Here is a 14,268-nt window from a genome sequence, read left to right as displayed (position 1 = left end):
GTGTCCTTTATGTGAGCGTGAATTGCGGTAGCCTAGTGGTGACTATCTCAGTGACCCATGGCTCTGAGCTCCCTGCTGCTTCCTCTACGCTCCTGTCAGCACCGACAACTGCCACAGAAAAATCACTCCAAGTGGGAAATCAGGTGCTAAGCCCTCGATGAAGGTTTTTGGTAAGAAGGTACAGACTGGCTTTTAGGATGCGAATTTTAGATTAAGGATTGTCCCCGAGTCACGATTCTAGGAACGAATGGATAGATTCTAAGAATGGGGTTCCTTCCTGTGACAGTTCTTTCTGGGTTCATTGGTACATTTGAGGATGACAACGTTTCTTGAGCTGTGAAGACATGAACCTACTGTGAGCACCCTCTTATTTAATTTTGGTTTTCTGTATGAGCTCACAACCGATGGAGCCACAGAGGGTGTGTTGTAATAATAAATATCTAACGTGTGGTGACTCGGATTATTTCCCTGCAGGTTTCTGTAGCTAAGAAACAAGAAAAATGTGAGGTTAATTATGACTTGTGTTAGAAAGTTAAGCGACTGAGCCAGAATTCAGTTGTCTAGTTCTTAACCAAAGTTCTTTTGATTGAATTTATGGGTGTAGAGGGAACCACAACCCCCCAAATTTTTTATAGATAATCGCTAAATATATTTGGAATTTCCATTTTTCAAAGGTGTACACAATTCAAAAGATTTAGACCTGGGTTTTTATCTAGAATAAAAATTTATTATATCTTGGGACAGTTTTGTACAAAATTAGTGATCAGGATAATGAGAATGATTAAGAAACTCCCATGACATCCATGAGACGATATTATGTAGATAATAAATTTTCTGTTTGTAAAGTTAGTCATGATAAGGAAAAATGGCCTTGATCTAATGTTAAATCATTTTCATATGGGACTTCCTTGATAGTTCAGTGGCTAAGACTCCTAGCTCCCAATGCAGGAGCCCCCCAACCCCCTTTACATCCCTGGTTGGGAAACTAGATCCCACATGCTGCAACTAAGACCTGCTGAATACAAATAAATATTTTAAAAAATCATCTTCTTCATAGTTGTAGATAATAATACCCAAGAAAATTTAAAATTACATGTGGCATTCATTTTTTAAAATAGGGGATAATCCTTGCAAAAGAATCCCCCTTCCTGCAACACTTAGTCTTCAAAACAGCCCTCTTTTGTAGGTGGTATTCTTATCCCTTTCTTTGCTGATGTTATAGTTAACATAGGCACTGAGATATTTTTAACTCTCACAGCTTAAAGTTGGTTTTCAATTCCTGAAAGTCAAACAACATAGTTTGTGTCTTCATTTCAACAGTATATTATCTTATACATTATGCATGCCTTTTTTTCTTTTTTTAATCCATTATGCCAGTCTCCTTTAAGCGAACAGTTTAATCCATTTAAATTTGAAGTACTGCCGTATGACCCAGCAATCCCACTTCTGGGCATACACACCAAGGAAACCAGATCTGAAAGAGACACATACACCCCAATGTTCATCGCAGCACTGTTTATAATAGCCAGGACATGGAAGCAACCCAGATGCCCATCAGCAGACGAATGGATGAGGAAGCTGTGGTACATATACACCATGGAATATTACTCAGCCATTAAAAAGAATTCATTTGAATCAGTTCTAATGAGATGGATGAAACTGGAGCCCATTATACAGAGCGAAGTAAGCCAGAAAGATAAAGACCATTACAGTATACTAACACATATATATGGACTTTAGAAAGATGGTAACGATAACCCTATATGCAAAACAGAAAAAAGAGACTCAGATGTATAGAACAGACTTGTGGACTCTGGGAGAAGGCGAGGGTGGGATGTTTCAGGAGAACAGCATTGAAACATGTATATTATCTAGGGTGAAACAGATCACCAGCCTAGGTTGGGTGCATGAGACAAGTGCTCGGGCCTGGTGCACTGGGAAGACCCAGAGGGATCGGGTGGAGAGGGAGGTGGGAGGGGGGACTGGGATGGGGAGTACATGTAAATCCATGGCTAATTCATATCAATGTATAACAAAAACTACTGTAATGATGTAAAGTAATTAGCCTCCAACTAATAAAAAAAAAAAAAAAGAAAAAAAAAAATTTGAAGTACTTACTGATTAGGAGAAACTTATGCCATTTTGCCATTTGTTTTCTGTGTGTCTTGCCTTTTTTGTTCCTTGATCCCTCCATTCCTGCCTTATTTTTGTGTTTAATTGATTGTGGTGTCCTGTTTGATTCTTTTTCTCTATTTTTTAGTTGTTTTCTTAATGGTTATCTTGAGGATTATAATGAGCATCTTAAATTTACGACAGCCTAGTTTGAATTAATACCAGCCTAGCTTTAATAGTATACAACAAATCTGCTTTTTGTTTGTTTGTGTTTTTGTTTTTTTAGTACACTGTGGGTATAGCTCAGAGGTAGAACATTTGACTGCATACTTTTGAAACCTGCCTTGGTCTTCACTGAGTCAATATTGTTTTCCATCATTTCATATGGATTAATTATTAAGGAAACCTTAACAAAGGCAATGCCAAAGAGTGCTCAAACTGCCGCACAATTGCACTCATCTCACACTCTAGTAAAGTTATGCTTAAAATTCTCCAGGCCAGGCTTTAGCAATATATGAGCCGTGAACTTCCAGATGTTCAAGCTGGATTTAGAAAAGGCGGAGGAACCAGAGATCAAATTGCCAACATCCGCTGGATCATCGAAAAAGCAAGAGAGTTCCAGAAAAACATCTATTTCTGCTTTATTGACTATGCCAAAGCCTTTGACTGTGTGGATCACAATAACCTGTGGAAAATTCTGAAAGAGATGGGAATGCCAGACCACCTGACCTGCCTCTTGAGAAACCTGTATGCAGGTCAGAACACAACAGTTAGAACTGGACATGGAACAACAGACTGGTTCCAAATAGGAAAAGGAGTATGTCAAGGCTGTATGTTTAACTTACATGCAGAGTACATCATGAGAAACGCTGGGCTGAAGGAAGCACAAGCTGGAATCAAGATTGCTGGGAGAAATATCAATAATCTTAGATATGCAGATGATCTGTGGTGTTGGAGACTCTTGAGAGTCCCTTGGACTGCAAGGGGATCGGACCAGTCCATACCAAAAGAGATTAGTCCTGGGTGTTCATTGAAAGGACTTATGTTGAAGCTGAAACTCCAATACTTTGGCCACCTGATGCGAAGAGCTGACTCATTTGAAAAGACCCTGCTGCTGGGAAAGATTGAGGGCAGGAGGAGAAGGGGACGACAGAGGATGAGATGGTTGGATGGCATCACCGACTCAATGGACATGGGTTTGGGTGGACTCTGGGAGTTGGTGATGGACAAGGAGGCCTGGTGTGCTATGGTTCATGGGGTTGCAAAGAGTCAGACACGACTGACTGACTGAACTGAACTGAACTGAATGAGTCACCATATTGCAAGCTGTCATATTTTTAACCTGTTGCCTGAGAGATAGTTATTTTTAATTTTTGCCTATCAAAAATTATTCTCTGATGAACATCCTTGTACACATGCTATTAAATGCCTACAATATTCTAGACCTAGAAGTTGTAAGACATGGGTAATACAATCACTAGAAAGGCATAGTTGCCTCCTTTAAAATGCTTATTATCTAAAATGAGGTCAAATCTGAATAGGAGTAAGGTGGTGTGAAATGAGAGACGAAGGTGACCTACCTTATGAATTCACAGGAATGTCTGTCTGTAGCAATAGTTAGGACCTGAGCAAAACACACAGATTCTATGAAATATCAGTGATAATAAATGGATTTTTTTTGCTGTGACTTTTGTACTTTACAGTTTCCTTCTAATTTTGTTGGGCACAAAGTGTACCTAGTAGGATATCATAATTCAGCAGCTGTCTGGGAGACATCTTGGCTTAGTTGACAAGTTTAGAAACCAGGTAAACCTTTCTGTCAAGAAAACCTGAAATCATCATTTGATACAAGAGATTACACAAAGACTGCTCTCTATTTTGTCTAGACAGAACTCCATCATACCTGAGAAGAAATGGTAGAGTGAATGTAGATATTGGGATCCAAAGAAACAGACAAAAGATAAGCCGCTCAGTAAAACAATCTAAATTTAGATAACAAAGAATTTTCTTGAATTCTCCTTCTTTTTGGACAACATCTTCCTGTTAACAATTTTTTGAAAAATAATACACATTTATTTCAAGTTTCTTGTTGTTTAGTCACTAGGTCGTTTCCGACTCTTTCTGACCCCATGAACTGCAGCATGCCAGGCTTCCCTTTCCTTCACTATCTCCCATAGTTTGCTCAGACTCATGTCCATTGAGTCGGTGATGCCATCCAACCCTCTCATCCTCTCTTGCCCCCTTCTCCTGCCCTCAATCTTTCCCAGCATCCAAGTCTTTTCCAGTGAGTAGGCTCTTCACATCATACGGCCAAAGTGGTAATTGTTAAAATAATTATTGAGTAAACTTTAAAAAGAAAAATCAAGATCAGAATTAAAAACTAAGCACTGCTGTTAGATGGTCACATAACCTTCCAGACTTTTATTATCTACTAATTTCAGTGGTCTGTTTCTCTGACTCTGCCTGTCTATGTTGCTTGATATATTTAGATATTGTTCAGAAATACATATATTGGTCAATCTGATTGTTTTGTTAACAGTGTATCTGGAATATTTCCCATATCCTTAAATATTTTCCCAACTTCACATTTGGTATCTACTTTGATTTATAGTACAGTGATGGTTTGTCATATATTTAACTAGTAAGCTTTGCTAGATTCAAAGTCCCGAACACTGACTTTCTCTCTTCAACATCTTAACCAACTTCATATAATTATAAAGCCACAAAAGAGGTCCTTATTAGGATGGTAGTCTTAGAAAGTGGGAATAGAAGGAAGAGGATCTGCTCTGAACAAGACTGCATTGCCCACTCTTAGGTCTGCATCTCCCTTACCAAAATGATACAGTGCCAGAAAACTTCCTGCTGGCATATCTGGGTCTGGCAGAAATGCCTCTGTTCTATGACTTTGTTCCTCCTAGACCCCTGGGATTTGGCAGAGGAAATAGGTTTATCTAGAATCCTAATCTACCCAAATCATGTGTGATGGTAAATAGTTTGGAACCTGGAGTGGAAGATTATAATGTTATTAACTTATGTTCTGTTGGGAACACCAAACTGCTCTCAAGGTCTTCTCTTCTTCCAGCTCTGGCTTTCTGGACATCTGCTTTTCTGTTAGAGGAACATTGAGGACTGATCCAGTCTTGCAGGTCTAAAACCATGGCTCATGTAAGTTGATGTTTCTCTCATTCTTGGAATATGTGTATTTTTTTAGATCATTTGAGTATTTCCATTAATTTTTCTAAAGTTTACTACCCAGAGAGGTTCCTCAGATAACCTGCCTCCCAGCTTTTGTCCTAGTGAAATGTGGTACATAATTACCCAGCATCCTCTCAATGTGCTTCAGTCTAAACTAACTAGTGTGGGTGTTGCTGTCCCGCAAAGCTGGGTGTCAGACGAGCTGCAGGGCAGTGCAGCCGGGCAGTGAGGTAAGCTGTCTGGCCTTTAACCCTTCCTCCTTGGTTAAGGAAATGGCCAACCAGTACAGTATTCTCTTCAGACAAGAGCACACCCATGATGATGCCATCTGGTCAGTTGCCTGAGGGTCAAACAAAGAAGACTCTGACACAGTGGTCATAGGATCCCTGGATGACCAAGTGAAGGTCTGGATATGGTGTGATAAGCTGGACCTACAGTGGAATCTGGAGAGCCATCAACCGAGTGTGTTGTCTGTGGAGTTCAGCCACACCCTACCCATTGCTGCAGCCCATTCTCTTGATGCTCATATTCTTGGGCAGTTGGAAAAGGGCAAACAAATAAAGTCTGTAGATGCAGGACCTGTGGATGCATGGACTTTGGCCTTTTCTCCCAATTCCCAGTATCTAGCCATAGGAATTCATGTGGGGAAAGTGAGCATTTTTGATGTGGAAAGTGGGAAAAAGGAGTATTCTTTGGACACAAGAGGAAAATTCATTCTTAGTATTGCATGTTGTCCTGATGGGAAGTTTCTGGCCAGTAGAGCCATAGGTGGAATCATCAGTATTTTTGATATCACAACTGGGAAACTTCTGCATATGCTAGAAGGCCATGGTGTGCCCATTCGCTCCTTGACTTTTTCCTGGATTCACAGATCCTTGTAACTGCTTCGGATGATGGCTCCGCCAAGGTATGTGATGTACCACATGCCAACTTGGCTGGCACATTGAGTGTGCATCCTGGGTGCTGAATGTTGCATTTTGTCCTGGTGACACACACTTGGTTTCCAGTTGATCTGACAAAAGTGTAAAAGTTTGGGATGATGGAATGAGGACTTGTGTTCACACCTTCTTTGATCACCAGGATCAAGTCTGGGGAGTAAAATACAATGGAAATGGCTCAAAAATTGTGTCTGTTAGAGAAACGACCAGGAAATTCACATCTATGATTGTCTAATTTAAAGGTCAAAGTCTTCCAGACTAATGCTGCAAAGAGTATGTATAGATTGAGCATGACATCCCTTACCTTTCTGTCTTGTTTAAAAGAAATAGCATTTATTGTAGCAAAAACTTTTGTAGATATGTATAAATCTTTTCATGTTTTATTGTAAATGCCGTTCATACTTTAAAATGAAGTGTTCTTAATGCAAAAAAACCCACAAAAAACTAGTGCTCATGTTATTACTAAGAAATTATCCAACATGTCTTACATGCCCATTCTTCTATCAAGGGCAGTGTTGAAGGAGTGAAGGAGATAAGTCCATTAAAGATTTGTTATATGAGTCAGGTCTGGATTTTGGTTGACATGGAGACAGCGGTTGTATTTGACTGCCCAGGAGAAGACTTTGAAATTTTCCAGATGTAAGATTCCAGGTAGATAAGACAGAAATTTGGTATTGAATGACTTAAATCTCAGTGAATAGTAGTATCTCATAGTTTATGTGAATAAGTGTATATACATGATTGAGATTTGCAAACTTGGAGGTCATGGATCTTGGCAGGAAATCCCTGAAAGGTAAATATCAAGACTATTGTGTTGTTGAATGGAACATACTAAATTTGGGTGACATATTCAACATCCTTCCTCAATATTCTTTAACTCTACCTATTAGTTATCTACTGTTACATAACATATTACTCTGAAACTTAGTAGCTTAAAGCAGTAAACATTTATCTCATGATTTCACTGGTTCAGAAAACTGGACATTACACTAGGTCTCTTGCAAGGCTATTAAGTTGTTGGGTAGAGTTGCAGTCATCTTAAGGCCAATATTGGGTATATCCTCTTCTAAGCTCACTTACTCATGGGAGGATTGGAGGCCACCCCTGGTTGAGCAAGTGAGACATCAGAAGAGGCAAACAGCATGACAATCTTAGTCTGCAGTCTGCCATCACAAGTAACATTTCACCACTTTAATCATATTGTGTTTATTAAAACCAAGTCACTCAATTCAGCTCATACACATGTGAAGGAGAGTGCATAAGGGCATAAATACCAGAAGATGATTATTGGTAACCTAAGTAATCACTCAGCACAAGCCAAGTGTTCGGTGATAAGACGTTAGATGGCAGTAAAAAGAAAATGTATCATCATAAGTAGTAAGTGAATACAGAATCATTGGAGAAGACCTTATAAATGCTGTGCCTCCTAAATGTTGTTCACTTAAATCTGATGTATACATAAAATATAATGTCATGTGCCAAAAATTAAGTGGATTTGTTTTTTTAAAAACTATAAGATCTGACATAGTGAAGCATTTAATAATTGAGGAAATTCTGTTTTATATAAACTGTATTTTCTAACATTGGGACTTTATACTGCATTAAAAAATAACTGATTAAATTTTCGCTTCTTTAAAAAGCAAAAATTTTCCTTGACAGCTCATGTTTACTGAGAATTTACGTGACAGATACCAATCAGGCATTATCCTCATGTTCACTATTTAATAACCAAGTATCACTATTTTATCTGTTGTCAAATGGTTCAGATACTTAAGAACAAGCCAGGAAATTTTGTCTATTTCAGCAAGCTTCTTCAAAAATACCTATATATTCTGCTTCAGTCCCTTCATATATTATAGATTTTTAGCCCATGTACTTGCCATATTACTCTCTTCTTACAGTACAATCCTTATCTTCTCTCCTGTGCTCAAAATATTCCTTTCATCTCCCCAATAATACATAGATAGGTTTGCTGTTTCAGACATCGACATTCAGGGATGTGGCCACACACTTCTCCCAGCAGGAGTGGGAATGTCTCAACCCTGTTCAGAAGAACTTGTACCGGGATGTGATGATGGAGAACTATGATAACTTTGGTCTCACTGGGTATGTTTTTCAGCCTCAAGTGATTTAAAATAATTTAGAATCTGCTCTTTAAGATATGTATTTTTTCCCACTGTAATTTTCAGGGCTGCCTTTAGGAAACTAGTTAACACTTTCTTGTTCTTTTTTACCAAGGAAGTGGTTTTAGCTTCGTCAGGTTGGAAATCACAGCTGCATTAAATATCCTTATCCTCCCTCTCCTTCAGTTACATTCATACCTCCTCTGTTCTTAATTACAGTTGCCTCTCTTCCTTTATGAATAGGGTGTAGTTTAGAAATCTCTGGGATCTGTTATATATCATTGTCAAAGAATCCAGATTTCCTATTTATTTGTGCTCGGAATTTCTATAGATATTCCATTTTATTATCTGATCCTCTTGCGGAGAGATCAGCCAGACACAGGGTGCTAAATTGCTCTACTTGCTCTAAAAGAGCCCCTCAATTTTTATAGCAGTGGGTTAAATAAATGGAATTCATTGAAAACTGAAGAACAGGCATTCTGTTTTGGAGAAATTTTTTCTATTTTGCGGTTGAAAGCTATAATCAATGAACATTGCATTTTAAATATATTTAATATCCTGCAGATAGGTCTTCTTGTGTACTCTTTGTAAAACAACAATATCGATAATAGTGTTAATAGCTAACATTGTGCTTAGGATTTAATAGGCAAGGCTCTAAGCATTTTATATACATATATATATCAACTTGTTTTTTCCTCCTTATCATTCCCATTTTATAAGTGAGTACTGAGGCACAACGGGTTTAAGTGACTTTCCCAAGGTCAGACACAACTGGAAGGTGCAAAAGCAGGAAGTGAGCTAAGGTTCCACCTGTATTTTCAACTAAGGTATTAATACATGCGTTCAATAAAAAGAGGATATATGAGTCTATATCTATGTATTCATATATAATATATATGTGTATATATATATAATATATATATCTTAAACTGACCCCTCCTGATTTCTTGTATTTCATTCCTTTACTTTCTCTTCTAGAAAATCTTTTTCAATATTATTTTGACCTTTTAACTGAGAGATGTTTTCTTCTACATCGTGTGCCATTTTTTTCTTTGTAAGCAGGACATTCCATTTCTAAGCCAGATGTGATTTCATTCTTGGAGCAAGGAAAAGAGCCATGGATGGTTGTGGGAGAAGAAACAAGAAGATGGTGTACAGGTAAGTATGAGCAAGTCAAATTATGGGCCCACATCCATGTAAGTAAAAGCCCAGTTGTCAAGGAGACACACACTTGAAATATTGGCTTGGAAAGCTTCATTCACATTGGAGAAAATACCTTTGATCTAAAGTGGAAATAAATGCTCTGCATGAACTACCCAGTGTATTTTATCTTTACTTCATTAACCACTCCTTTTGTTATTCTTCTTGCATTTTCCTCCCAGTTCAGTGGTGGGCACTATCCTTCTTCTTCATGCACCTCTTATTTATTTATTTATTTATTTGGCTGCACCAGGTCTTAGTTGTGGCATGTGGAATCTTTAGTTGAGGCATGTGAACTCTCAGTTATGGCATGTGGAGTCCAGACCAGGGATTGAACCTGGGTCCCTTGTGTTGGGAGCATGGAGTCTTAGCCACTGGACCAGCAGGGAAGTCCCCTTATGCATCTCTTATTATGTATTTTGGACTCAACTGTTTTCTAGAACCTCTGGGGCACTTAGGTTTGTAATATGGCTTCATTAACTAAAAATATATTTATTACTATATCTGGTTAATAAATGGAGTTTGTATTATATTAGGGAAGACATAAAATCAGTGTAAACAAATAAGTAGATAAACAGCATCACATAGTGAAACATAGTTTGAAGGAGACTGCCAAGGATAAGGCAAATTTAGATAATGAGGTAAAATGGTCAGGAACCCTTTTCTGAGGAAGTGATATTTGAGCTGAGACGTGAAGGGTAAGGGCCCAAAGATTTGAGTATATGAGGAAGTCCATTACAAGAAGAATAAATAATACATACAAAGGCCTGAAAGTGAACATGAATGTTGTGTGTTAAGGAGTATGTGGCAGATTGGAATAGAGTTATTGAGGGTTAACTAACAAAACATGAAGTCAATATATTATGGGAGTTCAGGTAATTTAAGGTGTTATTAAGAAGAATTAAAATTGTTTTCTAAGATTATTTAAGAGCCATGGTCTGATTGAATTTTTAATATATTTATATATTTTAATACATTATTTCAAAAATCTTATTTATGAAACTTAGAAGTCTAGATAAAATAAATTAAATTTATTTATTTTTTCATATACTTTTTACATATTTGAAATTTCTTATTAAAAATTTTTGTCCTAATATTAACATATTGGAGTTTTTCTTATTTCTTTCTAGGTTAATATTCTGAAATTATTTTTTCTTTTATCTCTACTATGTTCCTGAGCTCTATTACTTCTTTTCTGAGTTTTTCTAATTCTGATTTATGTTGTTCTTTCAGCTCTTACAGCATATCAGAAAATTCAGAACACTTAATACTGTTAAGATGGCAATACTATCCCAAATTCTGTTGCTCAGTTGCTTAGTTGTGTCTGACTCTTTGCAACCCTATGGACTGTAGCCTGCCAGGCTTCTCTGTCCATGGGATTCTCCAGGTGAGAATACTGGAGTGGGTTGCCATTTCCTTCTCTAGGGGAACTTCCTGACCCAGGGATTGAACTGGCGTCTCTTGCATTGGCAGGCAGATTCTTTACCACTGAGGCACCAGGGAAGGTTCTTTAAACCATAATTTTAAAATTCTTTTTCAGGAACTTCACATATCTGCTTTTCTTTAGAGTTGGTTTCTGGCACTTTGTATTGGTCCTTTGATTTCCCTGTTTCTCTGTATCCCTTGTGATTTTTCACTGAGATTTCGGCTCTGTGGAAACAGCCACTTCTTGCAGTCTTTACAGACTGCCTTACTACCTTCACAAGTAAGCCCAACCAGGGGTCCTGGAACCTATCAACCACCTTTTCTTGGGATGCATCTTCTTTGGAGTTGTGTGTATGCTTTTATTTTAGTATAAATGGCTGCTTCTGACATGTTAATTTCCTATTTCTTCTGAGGATCTTTTAGTTTCTCTGTATTCCTCTAACCCTTAATCTATTGCTTCTCCTGGTGCCTGCCTGTGGAAATGTATATTCTTTGCTACCCTAACATGCTGCAATACTCAACTGTGTTTTCAGTGGCCTTCCATGTGATGTACAAACTATGCCACCATTCCCATTGGCAAACCAAGCCAGATAAGGCAAAAACCAGTCCCTTGGGTAGCCTCCAGAGAAGTCAGAATGTTGGACACAAGTTCCACTTTTTTCCTGTCCTGAGGAAGGAGCCAGAAATTGGGAGTAGGTGGGCTTCCCAGGTGGCTCAGTTGGTAAAGCATCCACCTGCTAATGCAGGAGATGCAACAGACTCAGGTTCAATTCCTGGATCGGGAAGATTCCTTGAAGGAGAAAATGGCAACCCACTCCAGTATTCTTGCCTAGAAAATCCCATGGACAGAGGAGCCTGGCGGGATGCCATCCATAGGGTCACAAAAAGTAGGACACAACTGAATGACTGAGCACTGCACATATTCTTCATCACACCTCATGCTGGGTGGCAAGAGGAACTCGGGCAAGCAAACTCTAAACAAGCAAACTTCTTGGCTGTCTTTTCTTTTGTGTATGTATTTATCTGCATGCTAGAGCCCCTTAACTAATTTTTAGAGTAAAGATATTTTGGTACTTGTAATCCTGTTGACTCAGTATCTCTTGGGGAGAATGAGGGGCTGCATCTTTATAGTTCACTCTTCCTAATGTCCTGTCTTCCTTTGTTTTAGGTCTTCTGTTTCCATTTCCTGCTTTGTACTAGAGTATTGAAATATTTCTTTAGTATTCATTTTTGTTTTTCTCTTGTCATTTTGACTATTTCTCTTTGAATATTTGTTTTAGTGTATGTTATAGGGGTTACAGTATAAAATATACCTAAGCTTTCACAGTCTATTTTTTCAAATATTGTAGCATTTCTTATAAAATGAAAAAACTTGTAGCTTCCATATGTTTATACTTACCTTTCCCTTTGTGTTATAATTGTCATGTTTATCACATTTACATATATTGAAAACACCACCAGACTGTTAAAAGCTTTGCTTTCCAGTCAGATACATCTGAAATAACTTAATAGGGGAATAAATGATCTTAATATATTTACCTAGATATTTAGCTTTCATGTTGCCATCTTTTATTCCTAAAGATTCTATCAGTGTAAATAACTTCCTGTAGTCATTTTTTTCAATCAGTTTTTGCCTCACTCTGTCTCCTTTCCTTTTCAGATTCTATTTGCATCTTTACATATATTACCACAATAACTTTTATACATCTGTCATATTTACTTTTTCCTCTATCCTTTCCATTCTGTTGTAAGCCCTCCAGCATTTTTTTTCCTCAGACTTTAAACTTTTTATTTTGTATTGAGGTATAGCCAATTAACAATGTTGTGGTAGTTTTGCCCTGGCTGAGCAAAGGGACTGAGCCATACATATACATGTATCCATTCTCCTCAGCATTTTAGAAGTTACTTATTTCAGTTCTATAGTTTTAGTGTTTTCCTTTATGTGGTTTCTTTTTCTCTGTGTTGTCTCAGCATCTGTGGTTTATCTTTTACCTTGAGAGGGGAATCACATTTTTTTGGTTCTTTTTATAATTAATAATTTTTATGTTGTTTTTTGGACATTGTGAGTGCTGTGTTATGTTGAAATGTTTACATGTTGATATTTTTATTTTAGCAAGTAATCGGAAGCAATAAAATTTAGGCTACATGTTATGTCTTGCTGTTTGGGGGCAGTAGTATAATTCTCTGGTTCTGGGCTTAGCTATACTGGTTTGTGTCCTTTTCATGCATACACGATTCATGTTTAGGCTAAGATTTGTATGTGTTTCCTCCACAAATTAGGGAACCTTCTCTCAGTGTTTCTCTTCTAGGATTCCTCCCTCACTTTCCTCTTTGGTAGTATTCCTTACTGTGATTCTTATAGTAGGAAGTATGTTGGGGTTTTTTGTAACTCAGTTTTGCCCCAGTATACTTGAGGCCAACCTATATTGCAAAGCTATGAGTGATAAAGTGGCAAGAAACTCAGTCTAGTGTAGGTCATTTTTTAAGGTTTTTACTTCCCTCCACAACCCTTTTCCGTTTAATTTACAGACCTCACGTGTTCGATTTTTTTATTCTGTCAAGCATTTTCAGTTGATATCAGAGAGGGTCAGAGAGGGAGATGATCTTGAAAGTGTTTTCATCACCATGATGATACTAGAACATATTCAGTTGAGGAGTTATTTAATGTGAAAAAATTTTTTTAATTTATTTTCTTTTGTATCATTGTGGACTCATTGCTTTTTTTTTAATTTGCTTATTTTTATTATGTATTTATTTATTTATTTGGATGCACTGGGTACGAGTTGTACCATGTGGGATCTAGTTCCCTGACCAATGATCAAACCCATGCCCCCTGTTAGGAGTCCAGAGTCTTAGCCACCAGGAAAATTTCTGATTGCCTTTTATTATATTGTTACATTCCATCACAATCATTTTTATGCTGCTGTTTTCACAGTTTTGGCCAGTAACACCTCTGTAAGTCTTTGATGGAAACTGATAATAAGAAAGAGTATATTAAATCACTCTAGTAAAGTATGATAAATGAGTTACGGAAACTGTCATTAATATTACACAATGTATAGCTGATTTTAGAGTTATCTAAAGTAATTTACTCTAATGAGTGATATTTTTAATTTAAAAGAATGTAGTATAGAATATTCACTGTTCTTTGTCAAGGAAAATAAAACGTTTTTCTCTTTTAGATTTGAATTCAAGATATGAAATAATGAGCTATGAAAATATACATATTTATTAAAGACCTTCATCTCTTACTGTGCATCAGAAAATTCTTACTG

At 37.4% G+C, this 14,268-nt stretch overlaps 1 protein-coding gene and 1 pseudogene across 1 annotated transcript in view; both read left to right on the top strand.

Annotated features, from left to right (window-relative positions):
• LOC110129956 (zinc finger protein 607-like) overlaps positions 1-14,268 on the top strand; it is a 56,771-nt gene that overhangs the window by 39,173 nt on the left and 3,330 nt on the right. The window lies entirely within an intron of this gene.
• LOC110129958 (superkiller complex protein 8-like) lies at positions 5,193-14,244 on the top strand (annotated as a pseudogene).

Source organism: Odocoileus virginianus, chromosome 20 (assembly GCF_023699985.2).
Source record: "Odocoileus virginianus isolate 20LAN1187 ecotype Illinois chromosome 20, Ovbor_1.2, whole genome shotgun sequence".
NCBI classification, from domain to species: domain Eukaryota; kingdom Metazoa; phylum Chordata; class Mammalia; order Artiodactyla; family Cervidae; genus Odocoileus; species Odocoileus virginianus.
This window is presented reverse-complemented; position numbering and strand designations above follow the sequence as displayed.